Source organism: Erinaceus europaeus, chromosome 19 (genome assembly GCF_950295315.1).
Source record: "Erinaceus europaeus chromosome 19, mEriEur2.1, whole genome shotgun sequence".
In the NCBI taxonomy this organism is placed as follows: domain Eukaryota; kingdom Metazoa; phylum Chordata; class Mammalia; order Eulipotyphla; family Erinaceidae; genus Erinaceus; species Erinaceus europaeus.
Genome location: NC_080180.1, coordinates 10,978,556 through 10,996,295, shown reverse-complemented (window position 1 = coordinate 10,996,295; position 17,740 = coordinate 10,978,556). Strand labels below are relative to the sequence as shown.

Sequence of the window (17,740 nt, the reverse complement as noted above, 5' to 3'; positions counted from 1 at the left end):
CTGCTCCTGTGATTGTGAGAATTTCTCCCTGTTGGTTCTCCCATGTGTTTGTCAGAGGCTTGACCTAAGCTTGGTGGTGTCTGTATTCTATTGAATAAACCACCTCTCAGTCATCTACTCCCTACTGGCTTAAAGCCATCTACACCTCTTCTTTAAATCCTTCTGCTTCCTCAGCATAATTTCAAAGTAAACAAAACAAACAAACAAGGGCTGGGCGGTAGTGCAGTGGGTTAAGCACATATGATACAAAGCACAAGGGCCAGAGTAAGGATCCTGGTTTGAGTCCCCTCCTCTATCAATTTCTCTTGGAAAAAAAAAATCTACGGTTAGAGAGATAGGACACCTGTGAATAGGCCTACCTGGTTGTGTGTGTAACCCAAGTTCAAGCCCTACCCCAGCTCCAGGGGATGCTTCAGTGCTCTCTTTCTCTCTGAAAAGAAGACCTGGAGGAATGAAGTTCTGATGACATAAAACAATGGAAGTATACATTTCAGCAGATTTAGTTCTTATTTGACATTGCGGATGTTTTGGATTGACTAGATAAAGTCTCGGGGAGGGAAGACAAATACAGAATTTAAAAATGTTTAAACTCCTTGCAAAGTAATTTGTTGGAATTACTTCTGTAACGAATTTATCCTAAACATATTTATTTTGTGTTTTTGCAAACCACAGCGGTTTTCATATGGAAATCATATACAAACTAGATTTGCGTAGCTATTATTGGATATTAAACTTTAGGAAGTGACTGGAAGATGCATGCGACAGGTTTGATTTCACAAAGAGAAAGAAGACCTCTCCCTGTTGTTGCTTAAAATGTCAGTGCTTGAGAAATACTGTTGTATAAAAAAGCAGAGGTGATTGACAGCTGGCCTGATTTTCTGAACAAGACACATTGTTTCTCTTTTCTGATAGCAATTATTTTCTCCTGACTCTGTGAGTTATAGTGTTTCCCTTATATGTCAAATTATGGCTTGTTGAGTCAATGTATCAAACATTTCTTTTCTCTAGAAAGATAGTTTTGTCTCTTTACAGGTTTTTTTTTTTTTGTATCTTCCTCAATAAACCCCCTACAATTCCAATGTTTCATTAACCTAAATATTATCTTTCACTTCATTAGACAATACCCTAAATAGGAAATGAGACCTAAAGGCTACAAGTAGGATAATGATCCTAAAATGTGCATTTGAAATTCTAGAGCAAATCAGAGTAAAATGTTTACTCTCAGCAGAGACTCATACTACTTACTTCAGTTCCAGCCATGACACTAAGAGTTAGCCAGTGCTGGGTTACTTTTCAGTCATCAAGCAGTTTCCATGGCTCAAACTACAATTCAGAAAGCCCAAGGGAATGCATAACTTTTCTCACTTACACATATTTTCTTCACACAAAGAAATGTACATCCCTTTAAGATGAAAAACCAAGGGCAACAACTAAGCTCATTACATTCAATATTATACTTAAAATACCATTTAGTATCCCATGACTATTAATAGTTAGTCAAAGAGGGCGATTCTATTTTCCCTCCAGCTGTAGTATATATCGTGCTACTGTAGCTTGGGATTTTTACTTTATTTAGACCTATCTAAAGTAGTTATTTGAAGAGTGATTTCTATTTATACTCACTTTATAGACTTTCCCCCATTCCACGATGACTTGATTTTATCATTTCTAATTATAGGTCCACTAATTTCCAAAAGTAAATCTATCACAAGTGGATGGAAAAGCAAAACATAAAATATACAATAGTTCCTATAATGGACTCCCTTAGACATTTTCAACACAAAAGTTGGCAGACACGTCAAGGCATTTTAATGATAACAGGAGAGACTTTTCAATAATAATAGTGAAATACAATATAGATATTCATATGTGTAGTAAAAATAAAACTACTAGAAACTGACGTTGTACTGTTAAGGTAGACAAAAAGATTTCTTTGGACATAAAAACAGTGAATCAGCAATTTCTAGTTCCCATAGTAGACTTTATCAAATTATAAACATATCTAGTCCTATGTCTTTATAGTTAGTAAAGGACCAGAATTCATAGTATATAAAGTACTTCTGGAAATCAGTTCAGAATCAATGAAAAGCAAGGCCAGAAAGATAACTCAACCTATCAGGTCATAGAATTTGTTTGCTGGGAGCCGGGTGGTGGTGCAGCGGGTTAAGCGCATGTGGCGCAAAGCGCAAAGACTGGCGGAAAGATCCCGGTTCGAGCCCCAGGCTCCCCACCTGTAGGGGAGTCGCTTCACAGGCAGTCGCTTCACAGTGTCTGTCTTTCTCTCCCCCTCTGTCTTCCCCTCCTCTCTCCATTTCTCTCTGTCCTATCGAACAACAATGATATCAATAACAACAACAATAATAAGTACAACAATAATAAAAAGCAACAAGGGCAACAAAAAGGAAAATAAATAGATATAAAAAAATTTTTTTTAAAAAGAATTTGTTTGCTGAGAACCCAGAGGGCACAAATTCAGTCCTTGGCACTACCTTATGCCAGAGCTGAACTCTACTCTTACTGCTCTGTTTCTTCCTTTCACTCTCCCTCCCTGCCTCCCTGCCTCCCCTATCTCTCTTATAAGAAACAACTGAATAAATAAATGAAAAGTAACATTAGGATAGCAAAAATTTAAAAAAAACATGTGAAGGGAGTCGGGCTGTAGCGCAGCGGGCTAAGCGCAGGTGGCGCAAAGCACAAGGACCTGCATAAGGATCCCGGTTCGAACCCTGGCTCCCCACCTGCAGGGGAGTCGCTTCACAGCCGATGAAGCAGGTCTGCAGGTGTCTATCTTTCTCTCCTCCTCTCTGTCTTCCCCTCCTCTCTCCATTTCTCTCTGTCCTATCCAACAACAATAATAACTACAACAATAAAACAACACGGGCAACAAAAGGGAATAAATAAATTAAATAAATATTAAAAAAAAAAACGTCAATCTGATCATTATCTACCCTGTGCCCAAAAAAAAAAAAAAATGTGTAGATGTTTCTCAGCAGAAAATTATGAATGGTTCTAATCATGTAAAAAGGGATTAAATAAGATACTAGCTATTGGGAAAATGCAAATTAAAGCCACAGTGATACATATTAGAGTAGCACAACTGTGTTTATGAACATGAACAATTAGAACCCTCACTCATTGTGGGTGGGTAACTATAATTGTTGAACTGCTTTGGTAAATGTTTTGGCATCTTCTCAGAGATTTAAATATATAATTTCCCATGGAAAGAGATATAGTAGCTGGGGACTAGAAATATATATCTCTGAGAGAAGAAACAGAAATGAGCCAGTCAAAATTCCTTTCAGCCTGAAAAGTGCCAAGTTAGTTTTGCTAGTTTAATCATATATTATTGTTAATAGACTGGTCCAGACAAATAGTGACTTTTCAGAGTCATCTTTTTGAGCATGCCCAGAGTTTATGGATTTTTTTGATGTGTGCCTTCCTGAAAATGTTATGTAAACTAAGTTACAAAATGGAAACATTGGAGGTCAGGCAGTGGTGCACCTGGTTAAGTTTACTACAGTGTGCAAGGACCCAGGTTCAAACCCCTGGTCCCCACCTGCAGAAGGGGAAAGCTTCATGAGTAGTGAAGTAGAGTTACAGGTGTCTCTCTGTCTCCCTCAGTCTCCCCTCTCAATTTCTCTGTCTCTATCCAATAATAAATAAATAAATATAACAACATTTAAAATATATTTTTGACCTCCCCAACTGTCTGAGATAAACTGCAAAGCTATACCTGGCTATTTTCTGGGAAACATATTGTTGGGGAAAAGAAAAACTTGGAGATATTGCTCCTGGTATTCCAAACTCCTTCCTACATTTCTCACTGTCCTTGACAATGACTAGGTCTTATTAGATAGTTTTACTCTGGGTATAATTTCTAAATTTTTTGAGACCCAGTTGACTACAACCTATTCATTTTCAATGGACCGGTAACCTAGATCAACAATTTCATTCACAGTGTTTAAGAGAAAGTACAACCTATACTTACATTAATATAACAAGTCATTTATAAGAATGTTTGTAGTGGTGCTGGTCATCAGAGTACTAACCTGGTAATGATTATCAAAAACCTTACAGAGAATGACATTTTGGCATATTCATACAACGGAATACTACTCCAATAAGGGGGAAGGAGTAACTACATATAGATGTAACAACCGAGATGCCTTTCAAATTATATTATATTGAACATGAGAAGCAAGAAATAAAGGAGTGTGTTGTGGCACCTTATTGTGTGAATTTCTAGAATAGATAAAAACTAAACTCCCAATAGAAATAAAATCAGTGTTTGCTTGAAGTAGATAGGGAAGGAGGTTTTTGGGGTTTTTTTCTTGACATTTTGATGTTTTATATGTTTTTAATAGCCAGACTGTGTTCCATGATTGCATACATTTGTCAAACATCATTGACCTGTCATTTGCCCCTATAAATTTTATTACATATAAATCACTCCTCAATAAAGTTAATTAAATTATAAAGACACATGAGGTCTACTCAGGGAAGTATAATCTCTTTCCTTATCATCTTATATTATTCCTAGTAGGTAATTAACTAACAACAACTAAAACTTATGTTTCATCTTTCCTGCGTTTTCTTATTCAGCATCAACACCATCAGCACTAATGCCGATTATTGAGTATCCCTGCTGAGGATAGAACCATGCTACCAGCTTTTCAGTGGATAGATAAGAAAAAATCTACTTCATTTATACTTTTTATAAGTACACGTGGACAAAAATAAAATTGAGGGCCAGTTTTATTTTATTTTTAAGATTTTATTTCTTTATTCATGAGAAAGACAGGAGGAGGGAGAGAAAGAACCAGACATCACTCTGGTACATGTGCTACCAGGGATTGAATTCAGGACCTCAAGCATGAGAGTCCAATGCTTTATCTACTGCACCACCTCCAGGACCACAGAGGGACAGATATATATTGTGCATAATGTTGGCACAGATTTCCACAGAATCAAATAATGTATGTCAACCTGCTTGTATTCAGTAAACCTTGGACTGTGTCCTGACTCAGTTTCTTAGACACAGTAATATTTATTCAAATGGAAAGACGGAGCTTTGGAATCATTTATGTGGGTAGTAGTTTATACATTTGTTAACACACTGATTAAGCCTTTAGTTGGTGTGTGTTGAATCAGTGATAATGCCCTCTGCTGTGATGCTCAGGGAATTGGCTGTGACCTGGTTCGAATAATGTCCCTTATGTGGACTTTGTTCTTTTAGACCTTATGATTCGTTGCCCTTCTGTGTTCTTTTCCCCACCTACTGTATTTTTAGACATATGTAGTCCAGTACCTCATTTTAGTTGGAATTTTGCAGTCAAACTTGCTCCAACTTCATTTTACACATGACAATATTGAAACATTTCAGTTTGTTCTTCACATTCTATAAAATATTTTCCCTAGTTAGTATGTAAATAGTAAGATTTTTTCTGTATATTTCAACTGTATTTCTATATTTTTGCTTTAAATAGTAATTACTGTTTACTACTTAGTGTCTATGTGAAAACAACTGTGAAAATGGCTCCAACTGAGATCATTTATCCAACTGTTATCATTTATCTACGAACATCCTACTTAAAGTGTTCTGCTTTAATAAAATGAGCCAGGACATAGAGTTAATTACACACCAAACCCTCTTTTTTTTCCCTATGTGTATTAGTGACTTAATAATAATTTATAAGATTACAGGGGTATAACCCATGCCACATCCATCACCAAAGTTTTGTGGCCCTCACCCTCTTTTTTCTCCCTGCCGCCACCAACCAGTGATAACTGCCATGGTTCTCACCAAGTCTTAAAAACAATTTGAACACTTTTTTTTATTTTTCTTTTTTGGCAAGTGTTTCAGTTTCCTATATTCTACATATGAGTGAAGCTATCCAGCAACCGTGTGTCACTTCTTTACTTCACTAAGCACCATCACCTCTAGTTCCATCCATTTTGTCCCAAAGGACAATGTCACTTTTTTTTTTTATTTCAGAGTAGTAGTATTAGAGGGTTTTTGTTTGTTTGTTTGTTTTCACTTCTTGGCACACATAAATAAAGCAGCTGTGAACAAAGAGGTACATATATACTTTTTTTCTTTCATGCCTTTTGTATATATGCTCAGGTAATTCCATTTGTATTTATTTTAGGACTCTTTATACCATTTTTTAAAATAGGTTTCTATGATTTGCATTCCCACCAAAAGTACAAGTTTCTTTTTTTTTTTTTTCCCACCTCTTCACCAGCCCTTGTCATTTCCTGTGCTGTTGAGGTCGGCCATTCTGCTGGGTGGGAAGTGGTATGTCACTGTGGTTTTAATTTGCATTTTTCTGATATTGAATGATAAGGATCATGATTTCATGTCTGTGGACATTGTGTGTATTCTATAAAAAAAAATAGTCTATTTAAATCCTTTGTCCACTTTTTATCTGAGTTATTTCTTCTTTTGTTGTGTTGTATGATTTATTTGTAGATGGTTAGTCAATCACTTCTCAGGAGTATGATGTGCAAACCTTACCTACTAGCTTATCATGTTGTCCTTGTGGAGTTTTATTTCAATAGAAGCTTTTCAATTTGATGTAGCACAATACTTTTAATTTTGCTTTGTTTTAGTTACCCACAGGAATGACTCTCAATATGACTTTGCTGTTAAGATCCCAAAGTACTGCACTGTTTTCTTCTGTGTACTTTATAAAGTCTAGTATTCAAATGTTTTCTGCCTCTTCTCCCTCCCCACCCCTCCCCAGAGTCCTTTGTTTTGGTGCAATTCACCATTATGTCCAGTCCATGTTTCACTTTGTGCTTTTTCTCTCCCCATCCCTATTTTATTAATTCTCACTTATAAGTGACATTAATATTTTCATCTTTCTCTTTTTGGCTTATCTCACTAAGTATGATGTCCTCAAGTTTCATCCAAGAGAATGCAAAGGAGCCAGCTTCACCATTTTAAACAGCTGAGTAGTATTTCATCATATATATATATATATATATATATATATATATATATATATATATATATATAAAACATATAACTTTTCTTTAGCCACTCATATGATGTTGGACATCTGGCTTGTTTCCAGGTTCTGGAAATCACAGAATTCTCCTGGGGATTTACCCAAAGGAAACAGAAATGTCTACCGGAACAGTTTTTTAAAAATTTTATTTTACTTATTATTTTTACTTTGATGACTATTTTGCAGCATGGGTCCTGAAAAATATGTTTCACTTCCAGAATCCAGCCCAAAGAGTGTATCTGTGGGAATCTAATCACATACCCACTTTCCCACTGAAACATTTCTAGAAGTGAACCCATGAACTAACACTGAATATTGAAAAGAAAACTGTAACAAAATCAGATCCAACCTCATACCTCAGTTTGCAATGGTGGGAAAGGACATAAATTGAGGTGGAAAAGGATCTAGGTTGAGCACCAGACTGTTTTGTATTGAAGACACCTACTATGGGTGAGGAGAAATTGTACTCATGTGTCAGCAACTATACTGCAAACCTTTATCCCCTACCCCATAACATGATTTGGAGAAAAACACACACATACACACGTATTGGCAGTCAAATATCTTCTTCCATTTTTATAGGAATCTTAAAAAAAAAACTCTTTAGCATAACAAATTGCCCAAGTGTATATGCACCTAGACTTTGACTAACAACAAAAAACATTAAAAACGATAGCAATGCCTTTGTGCACATAACTGATATGTTTTTCTGGCAACAGCACAGTCCCTTAATACTTGTAAAACATTTGAATCACATTTGATTGAGTAGAGTAAAATATGCAGTGTGTGCTCTGGTAGAAAGATGGGTCAAGTGAGAGAAATGTAAGAGATTTGTGATTGTTAACTCAGTGTCTAGAAGGCAAGAAGGCTTACAGATTAATCCTTACAAAGATGTGATTATTATTTTTGAAGGCCTGAATCAAAGGCATTAGGCAGGTCAATAATAGATGACATATAAGAAAGATGACAGCATTTTCATATTGATGGACTGAGGGACTTTCAGAATTACCTTTTTCAAATTTATGGCTTTATCTTGTACAGAGTACTCAACTGGTTGGCAGTAATTAACCTTAAAGTGCAGGTGGTCTCACTCAAGAGAGAAAAAGCTGACTGACCATTGCCACCTAAAAGCAGCAGACATAGTGCCTCAATGTTCTCTGTGAACATATGTGTATGATTTTACTCTGTCAACAATCACAAAACTTGTAAAATTATTACTAAAATATATATTCATATTTTATTTTAAAATAAATAAACAAAAATGAATCTAATAAAACATATCTATATAAGTGAGAAAAAAATTGAGATTAAAAAAATTACCTTGAAAAAGTAGCAGGTACTTTAAAACTCATATTATATGCTACGGAAAGTCTGTATAGAAGAAATATTTGGTTGTGAAAGGAAATTTTAGAGTAAACTCAATAGAAATTCATAACTTTCTATGTTAATACTGAAAATACTTTTTAGATTGAAGCAATGATATGTATGGCAAGGGATCTAGATAAATGGAAGTGATTTATACAATTTAGAGAATTATGCTCTCCTAAAATCTGGTTACAATATAAACCATGGGCCCTGGAGGTGGCATCATAGATAAGTTTAGACTGTCAAGCCCGAGGCCCCAAATTCAACCCCTAGCATTCTCTGTGTCCGAGTGATGCTCTGGTTGCCTACCTCTCTCCCTCCCTCTGCCTTTCCCTTTCTTGTGAACAAATAAATAAATCTTTAAAAGAAAAAAAAAAACTACTATAAGTTTCCCCAAAATGTGTGTGTGTTTGTGTGTGTGTGTGTTCTCAAATTTGCAGGAGAAATGATAAATGATAATGGTAATGATAAATGCCATTGATAAATCAGGTATGCAGGTTTATGGCCTGTATTTTGCTGCATTGTATTAATAGTAACCTCCAATAGTAAGCCTGACTATATGACTGGCCTTTTTCATATTTGTCCCTTTCCCCTTCTCATCTAATGATGACTGTTTTCTTCTCCTACCAAACATGAGAAAGATCATACCAGTGTCTGTCTGACTCTGTTTCAGTAAGTACAATGTCATCTAGTTTTACTCATGTTGTTGGAAATGGGAGAATTTCATTTTTTAATTTACTGAGTTATTCTTTATTGTGCATGCACACCACATCTTCAATATTCACTCATCTGTCCATGGGAACTTAAGTTGTTTCCTGCTTTTAACTATTGTGATTAGCACTGTAATAGCCATGATGAACCCATGGGGAGGAGCATATCTCCTTAATTGCAGAGATATACCAAAAACTGCTGATCTTAAAAATGTTCTAAGTAAGGGTGGAGGGTAGACAGCACAATGGTTATGCAAAGAGACTCTTGTACCTGAGGCTCCAAAGTCCCAGGTTCAATCCCCCATACCACTGTAAGCCAGAGCTGAGCAGTACTCTGGTTTAAAAAAAAAATGTTCTTAAGTAAGAAAATATGAACTGTATTTTTGGATGAAAAAGCCCTCTGATTAGTCTGTATGCTTTTACTTTCACATTCAATTCTGTATTTGGATGTAGAACTGAGAAACTGACAGAAAGGGTTGACGGAAACTATATCATTCATCTTCTTCAAGACCCTAAAACCAATATCTAGTAAATGTGGTTGGTGACTGTTTATATGAGTGATTATAAATTGGCATGTGACAAACTAGGTCAAATTCTATGGTTAAGTTGTGTGTAAGGACACACATCTTTGCTCTTTCAATTCATTTATTTTCTTTTTTTGTCAGAATTTTCCTTGAGTGTGTTTTCTACATGTAAATAACCAATAGACTGAAATTTCTCTACTGTGAATTGTTTTCCATTAAGAATCAACATAGCAGGGCTGGGTGGTGGCATACCCAGTTGAGTGCATGTTTCACCATTAGCAAAGACCTGGGTTCAGGCTTCCAGTCCCCATCTGCAGGGGGGAGGTTTCCCAAGCCACAAAGCAGGTCTCTAAATGTCTTTCTCTTTCCCGATCTACCTCCTTCTCCCCTCTCAATTTCTCTCTGTCCTATCTAGTAAAATAGAAGAAATGGGAAAAAAAAAAAAAAAGGCTACAGGGAATGGTGGATTCATAGCACCCCAGTGATTACCCTAGTGGGAAAAACAGTCAATATAGTAATTGTTAAAAATTGTTAATGTGAAAATTGGGGAAACTTGGAGATTTTAATGATCAGCTTCAGTTAAAATGTTTCAGGCAGTTGGACTGTGAAAAAAGGTGTGAAAACTGCAATACTGGACTATTTGCTCATTTTGTAAAAGTTCTCAAGAGAAAACTAATTTTAAAGTACATTAAGTCCCCAAGGGAATAATGAAGAAATCATCACAAATAATCAAGATATTTAATACAACAATAAATTATTATAAAACTGGCTCAGTATTGAATCATGGTGTTCTCAGGTAATATCTTGTTAAAATAGACAACAGCATCTACACGTCAAGATGCTGAAATCAAATCCTATTGAGAACAATTCTTCCTACTTTATAAGACACTGAATTTTAAGAATGAAATAAAGTACTATACTAGCATATAGGCTGCATTGAATATTTTGGTAAAAGATAACCTTCGAAGTAGAATGTGTGATGATATAAAGTATGTGCCAAGCTCTTCTGGGAAATATATCCAGGGAACTTCATTTACATATGTCCTCATTTAGATGATACAGTCATTCATTTTACATCAAAGCTGTAATAGTATAAGATTGGTTTGGGGACAGGGCTTGATTTATTGTGCTCAGAGGAAGGACACGAATTTTTAAAGATTGAAGTCTCTATTAAACTCCCACCTTGGTGAGATGTTGCTGGCTCCTAGTATATGTACATCGTTTAAAATAAAGGTAAGGAGAGTGGCAGCCTCAGTGAGTAGAACTGTATGAGGAACTAATGGTATTGAAAAATTGGAAAGGGAGCTCAGGTAACACTGAATAGATTAGATCTTCCTGGAGGAAAGGGCCAATTTATATGAGAGTTACTAGGCAGTGAAGACCACATTGGAAAAACCATTGCGATGCAAATAAATTTCTGTTTTTTTAGGGAGAACTCGTTGAACTCTTTGAAAAGAAAAGTTAAATAATAGCTTCAGTATTTAAGATAACTCTTGAAATATACAGATAAAATAGTAAAAGTAAAAAAAAAATTGTTAAAATGAACTTATGAGGCCAGGTGTGAGGCATGAACTATTGTCCCAACCGATATGATCATTCATTTTACTACTTTCTGCTATTTCTCATCAGCTAAAATTATTTACCTTGCCAAATTGTCATGGGATTGTAGTTTTGAGGTTTTTTTTTTAAATATTTATTTATTTATTCCCTTTTGTTGCTCTTGTTGTTTTATTGTTGTAGTTATTCTTATTGTCGTTGTTGTTGGATAGGACAGAGAGAAATGGAGAGAAGAGGGGAAGACAGAGAGGGGGAGAGAAAGACAGACACCTGCAGACCTGCTTCACCACCTGTGAATTGATTCCCCTGCAGGTGGGGAGCCGGGGGCTCAAACTGGGATCCTTATGCTGGTCCTTGCGCTTTGCGCCACCTGTGCTTAACCCGCTGCGCTACCGCCTGACTCCCTATGTACTTTTAATAGTACAGTGAATAGCATAGGTGTTTTAGTCCTGTCTTTCTAGTTCATGAACTTTCATACTATTTTTGGTAGAAACAAATCATCATAATGTTATGAAATAACTCTTAAGAGAGAGAATTCAAATCCCGGGTACATTTGTCTTTGAAGTTTATTCATACTGTTCTTCCATCATGCTGTAAAGGAAGATAAACTGAGCTTATGAAAAAGAAATAAAGGAACTGAGCCATTTAATCCTCTTATATTGATAATTGCAAACTACGATAATTCCTTACACTGTGTGCACCAAGTGACTAAGCTTAGACATACTTGAGTATTTTGGGTGAAAATGAAGTTGATTTTGTGACTAGAATTGCTTGTTGGTCTTACTTTTCAGTGTCCATGAGGTCTTCCATGTTTAGACAGTTGTTTTGCATAACATGCATTTGAATATTCATATTCACATTTCTTTTTCCTTTTTTTTTTTGCTTTAGGTTTAGAATATGTTTGTATCAAATGCTTTAATACTGCAAGCTGGAAATGATTTTCCATTCATAGATTTCAATGAGTAGAGATAAAAAAATGAAAGTTCTTTTAAGGATTAAGGAAAGGATTCGGTACATATTGTACTAGAAAACCTTACTGCTTTGCATATAAAATAGAGAGCTTAGTTTGGTATTAAAATATATATGTTTTATAAAGAATAACAGAAAATGTTCCCATGCTTGTAAATGCAAAAATAGAGAGGAATTTTGGTAGAGAGAGTAATTGTATCTTTGTTCATTCACATTATAACACCTATATTAGAGAAAACTATATTCTAAAGATATATTCTCAAAAATATGTTAGTGATAAGCAAAAGAGCACATTTTAGAAAATGAATTGTATTTCTCTCCATTATAAGGACTTGAACATCTTTAATGGTGTGCCATAGACCTTGTGGAGGAATAGAAATCTTAATTGTGTTCTTCTCCAACTTTCCTTTTCATCTAGGACATTACAACTGTTTGTCTAGTCTCCTACTCTCTAATTCAAGCAATGGGAAGTTGTATTTTTTCACAGTTCTTACATTACTTCTCTCATATATGTGGAAACCATAAAGCATAGTAATATCACCTGGAATGTTTCCTTTTCCTTTGTGGTATTATCCTTGTCAGATACATTATGAAGATTGAAAATCATAACATACTCTGATCACTGGCTCTTATTAAGAATCTTTTATTTTATTTTTATAGTGATAATTTGTGATAGGTTTGTGATGACTTGAAATATTGTGCTGGTCCTCTCCATTAATATTTCAACATACGGAATAAAGCACATATCAAACTCTCCTTAACAAGACGTTCGGTGTTTTGGTGATAAGAACACAGTTCCAACATCTGCCAAGGACAGACCTGCTTCATTACAGTAGCATTTTATAAATTCCAAAAAGCCCATGATTTACTAGTTTTTGCCTGAGCCTGACGTCTGATATGCAGGTGGACCCAAGTTATTTTCTGAGGAGATGATATCATGGCTGGAAAAAGGGCTAGAAAGCTGGATCAGGGAAGAGATTAGCTCCCAAAATATGGGAAAGAGGTATAAATATTGTTGACTGTAAGCCCCACCGATTTGATCTGGGGCCCATATTCAGCTTAGGAGCCTATGTAACCTCCGAATTCCTATAGATCTGAGCTTGCATTCTGTGGTCATGAATAGGAACATTCCATGTTGTACCAATTTCAGGACCAATCTTCCCCAGGTGGCTCGTAAAGTATATTATCCAACCTCCCTTCAGAGGATGGGACATTCTCTACCATTGTTGATCCACATTGAGGGCAGGGTCCTATGGGGGCCCACAAAGGGGTCTGTTGTGTTATTCCTGATAGAGATGACCAGTGACAATGCAGAGTGGTGCAGTAATATTTGGCTTAGATAGTAATGGTTCTAAAGTACAAATTTATAAATACGAAACCAATAACTTAAAAAGTTAATAAACTAAATGTAGCTTACATACAGACCTTTAAAATACTCTCTAAGGACTGGTAAGATAGCTCACTTGGGCCTGATGATGGCGCCCATCCTTGCTCCCCATGGCCTCCCACAGGGCTTGGGCAGCCAGTTTGCCCTCACCTGAAGGTGAGGGCATGGAGTCTCTGAGAAAAAAAAAAAGACATCTCACTTGTTTAAGTGCCTTCTTTATTGTGCATACAACAACCAGGTTGCAGCCTCACCCCACAGGGGAGTCTTTAGGGCTGTGGGATCTCTCTCTCTTTCTCTTTGTTTGTGTGAAAAAAAGTCTTACAAGTGTTAACCTCTAGGGAAACATAAAATTGATGAAAATCCCAATTGGATTGTCTGTGAATCGGATAACCAGTGGACAGACACTTATTACTTAGCAACCTCCCTGTTCACTTTGCTTATTTGTTCTTCTCGTCAGTGTATTTATTTTCTATTACCTCACTGTTATAAAAATCCCGTAGTGATTATATGCCTTCAGAGTAAAATATTGAACTGGAAACAATCTCACAAACTCCTCCTGTTCCAAATTGCTGTTGACATTTATGCATTTGGCATACATAATTGCCCTAATCTCTTTCTAGACCTCCTAACTATCCTGCTGGACCAAACTGAATTTAAAATGCGTTGACTTCAAATGCTGCTGAGCTTCTTAATAGTTTTACGTTGACAACACTAGTGCTTGACTTAATACTTCTGATAAGGCATTTATTTCCTCAAACATATTTGACAGTTTATTTTGTGACAATATAGAACTGTGTTGAAAAATATTTTATTGAGGCCAGGTGATGGCACAGCAGGTTGAGCGCACATACTACAATGCTCAAGGACCCGGGTTTGAGACCCCAGTCCCTGCTTGCAGGAGGAAAGCTTTGCCAATGGTGAAGCTATGTTGCAGGTATCTCTCCATCTCTCTCCCTCTCTATCACCCCTTTCTCTCTAGATTTCTGGCTGTCCTACCCAATGTATTAATAATTAATTTAAAAAATATCTATGTTTAAAAATGAATTTAAAAAATATCTATGTTTAAAAAATATCTTGTTTTCAACAAGCTTCTTAAAATACTAATAGTAGTTTTCTAAATGTCAAAAATGGTCATACTTATAAACTAAAATGCAATAAATAATTTAAGTCAATTTTATTGCTACAACCAGATATCCTATTTATACTTCTGAAGGGAAAGTGACCATCACTTGTCTGTTTTGCATTCCCACCCGCAGTCCAGGAGAGTTCCTTTGTCCCTGAAACCTCTCCAGCATTTGTTGTTACTACCCCATCTGATACATGACGTTCTCACAGAGTTGAAGTGGTATCATGTTGCATTTATGAGGCTATCAGTGACTTGGAGCATTTTTTCATATGTCTGTTGACCTTTTGAATCCTTCTAATAAATAAATATATAGTTAAATATAACATTAAAAATTTGGTGGGACTTTGGTGGAGGTTTCATTAGAAAAATAAACATCTTTTGTCTCTATGCTTATCCCCATAGAGAAATAGAAAGTTATAGAATATTAACATTAAAATATTACATATCTCAGCATAAATTTGATAAAAATTTTATGGATTATATAAAAATCATAAAAAGTAGGCTTGAAATGACAGTTTTACCTTTGGAATGATGCATTTTTAAAAGACATTTTTAATATCTTCATATATTTATTTATTCCTTGTGTTGTCCTTGTTGTAGTTGTTGTTGGATAGGACAGAGAGAAATGGAGAAAGGAGGGGAAGACGGAAAAGGGGGAAGACAGACACCTGCAGAGCTGCTTCACCACTTGTGAAGAGACTCCCCTGCAGGTGTCTCTCCCTACCTCCCCTTCCCTCACTAGATTTCCATGTAATAAATCCACAAAATATAAAAAAATAATAATCTTAAAAAAGGTAATGGAACTCAGTTAAAAATAATTTTAGCACTTAATCTTCGTAGCTCCCTATTTTCCTATGTCAGACAATTTTCTCTGTTTAGAAACTAGTATTGTGTATACTTACTTACCTGATCAGAGATCCCATGATCAGAAATATAGTTTTCCCAGGACTAAGCTTATCCATTGCTCTCCTGATGTGCTGACCCTTCGGTTTCCCCAAATGTGGGAAACTCGACCGCATAATCTGTGGTATTAGGAGACTGTGTTCATGTTCTCCACTGAAAAAGAAAAAAATAATGAGTCGGCTGGTAGTGCAGCAGCTTAAGCTCATATGGCACAAAGCACAAGGACTGGAATAAGGATCCAGGTTCGAGGCCCTGGTTCCACACCTGAAGGGTCGTCGCTTCACAGGCTGTGGAGCAGGTCTACAGGTGTCTATCTTTCTCTCCCTGTCTCTGTCTTCCCCTCGTCTCTCCATTTCTCTCTGTCCTGTCCAACAACAATGACATCAGTAACAACAATAATAACTACAACAATAAAACAACAAGGAATAAATAAATAATATAAAATTTAAAAAATAATAAAATAAAAAATATCGTGTGTGGAAATAATGAGCAGTGGAGAGTGCTGGCTTTGTGTGCATGAGGTCTCAAGCTTGCTCCCTGACATCTCCTGTGCCAGAGTGATACTCTAGTGTTCTCTCTCTCTTTCTTCCTCTTCTCTTCTCTTCTCTTCTCTTCTCTTCTCTTCTCTTCTCTTCTCTTCTCTTCTCTTCTCTTCTCTCTCTCTCTCTCTCTCACACACACACACACACACACACACACACACACACTTTCTCACTAAATAAATACAATATTTTTTAAAGATTAGAATATTATAATTTCAGGGAGATAGTACAGAGGCAGAGCACCAGGTTTTTATACTGGAAACTTTTATACTGGGAACTGTAGAGGTCTTAGATTTAATCAGTAGTGCCAGGGCACAGATGGTGGTGCAGTCTGTTGAGTGCACATATTACCATACACAAAACATCTCTCTGCATCTCTCTCAAAAATAAAAATAAAAATAAACAAAATAAAATACTCAAAGTAATCTGGTAATATTACTTCTGCTTTTCCTATTCATTTTCTAATGATGACTGAGTCCCACTGAATAAATGTTACCAGATTATGTTTTTAAACCATTACTGCAGAAACCACTCATCTAGAACCCTGTTGCTTCAACCCCACCACATGTAGAATGGATTTCATCTCCTTTCACTTCTCCCTCCCTTCCTTCCTTCCTTCCTTCCTTCCTTCCTTCCTTCCTTCCCTCCCTCCCTCCTTCCTTCCTTCCTTCCTTCCTTCCTTCCTTCCTTCCTTCCTTTCTATGTTTATTTCTCTCTTTCTTCATCTCTTCTTTTTTAAGCTGTTCCTCTAAAGTACATCTCAATTTTTAATATATATGTCTAATTTTAAGAAGAGAAAGAATTGAAAAAGTTGACTACTTGTAGTGGAACTCATCTGTACAACTGTGCAGACCATTGTGACTGTGGCATTTGAAAGAAAATTTATTTAACCATTAGAGATATGACCTAGCCTTCCTGAAATGTTGAAAAGCTTAATGCTACTCCAAGAGAAAGACCAGTGACATTTTCTAGCTGGAGAATTTTTGGCATAGCTCATCTATAATGCAGATAAAACTTAGTAAAAATCTGATACTCCCATTCAACTTTGAAGAGTCAAAATTTTAATAAGTGAAATTTCACCCCAAGAATGAGGAGGAGTATAGTGAGACAGGTAATGCTAATTTATTAGACTTGTCACCTACATTTCCACTCCCACGATGACACTGTTTTAAGTGTCATTGAAGCAAAAGGAAGAAAGACTTCTGAAGCAGCATCAAAGAAAACTAAGTTCTCTGACATATAGTACAGACATCTGAATTTAACATTTTTGGGACTTTCACTTTCAGTGTTCATTCATAATATGCCACAGCTTATTAATTAAAGTAGCACTTCTCAGGAGATAACTTTAATTACTAAGGCATTTTAGGTCAACAGTAAATAGTGCATTGATACTAAGGTGATCAAACAAACGAATCAATTTCCGTATGTTTAAAAAAGTTAAATGGCAATGTACATATACTAAGGTGAAGTAAAATTTCCTTTGTCAATATTCCACGTGCATATTGCAAACTCTGGACATGTGAACTTCAATATAATTCCCATCTTGAAAAACATAAGCTCCAACCTTTTTTCTTTCTCTCTTTCTTTCTTTCTTTCTTTCTTTCTTTCTTTCTTTCTTTCTTTCTTTCTTTCTCCGTCCTTCCT

General features: G+C 36.0%; 1 non-coding gene across 1 annotated transcript; it reads left to right on the top strand.

Moving 5' to 3' along the window:
* Positions 1-15,549: 15,549 nt before the first annotated feature.
* On the top strand, positions 15,550-15,708 carry LOC132534818 (U1 spliceosomal RNA). The gene has a single exon (XR_009546514.1). It is a non-coding gene; the product is annotated as a U1 spliceosomal RNA (small nuclear RNA).
* Positions 15,709-17,740: the final 2,032 nt, after the last annotated feature.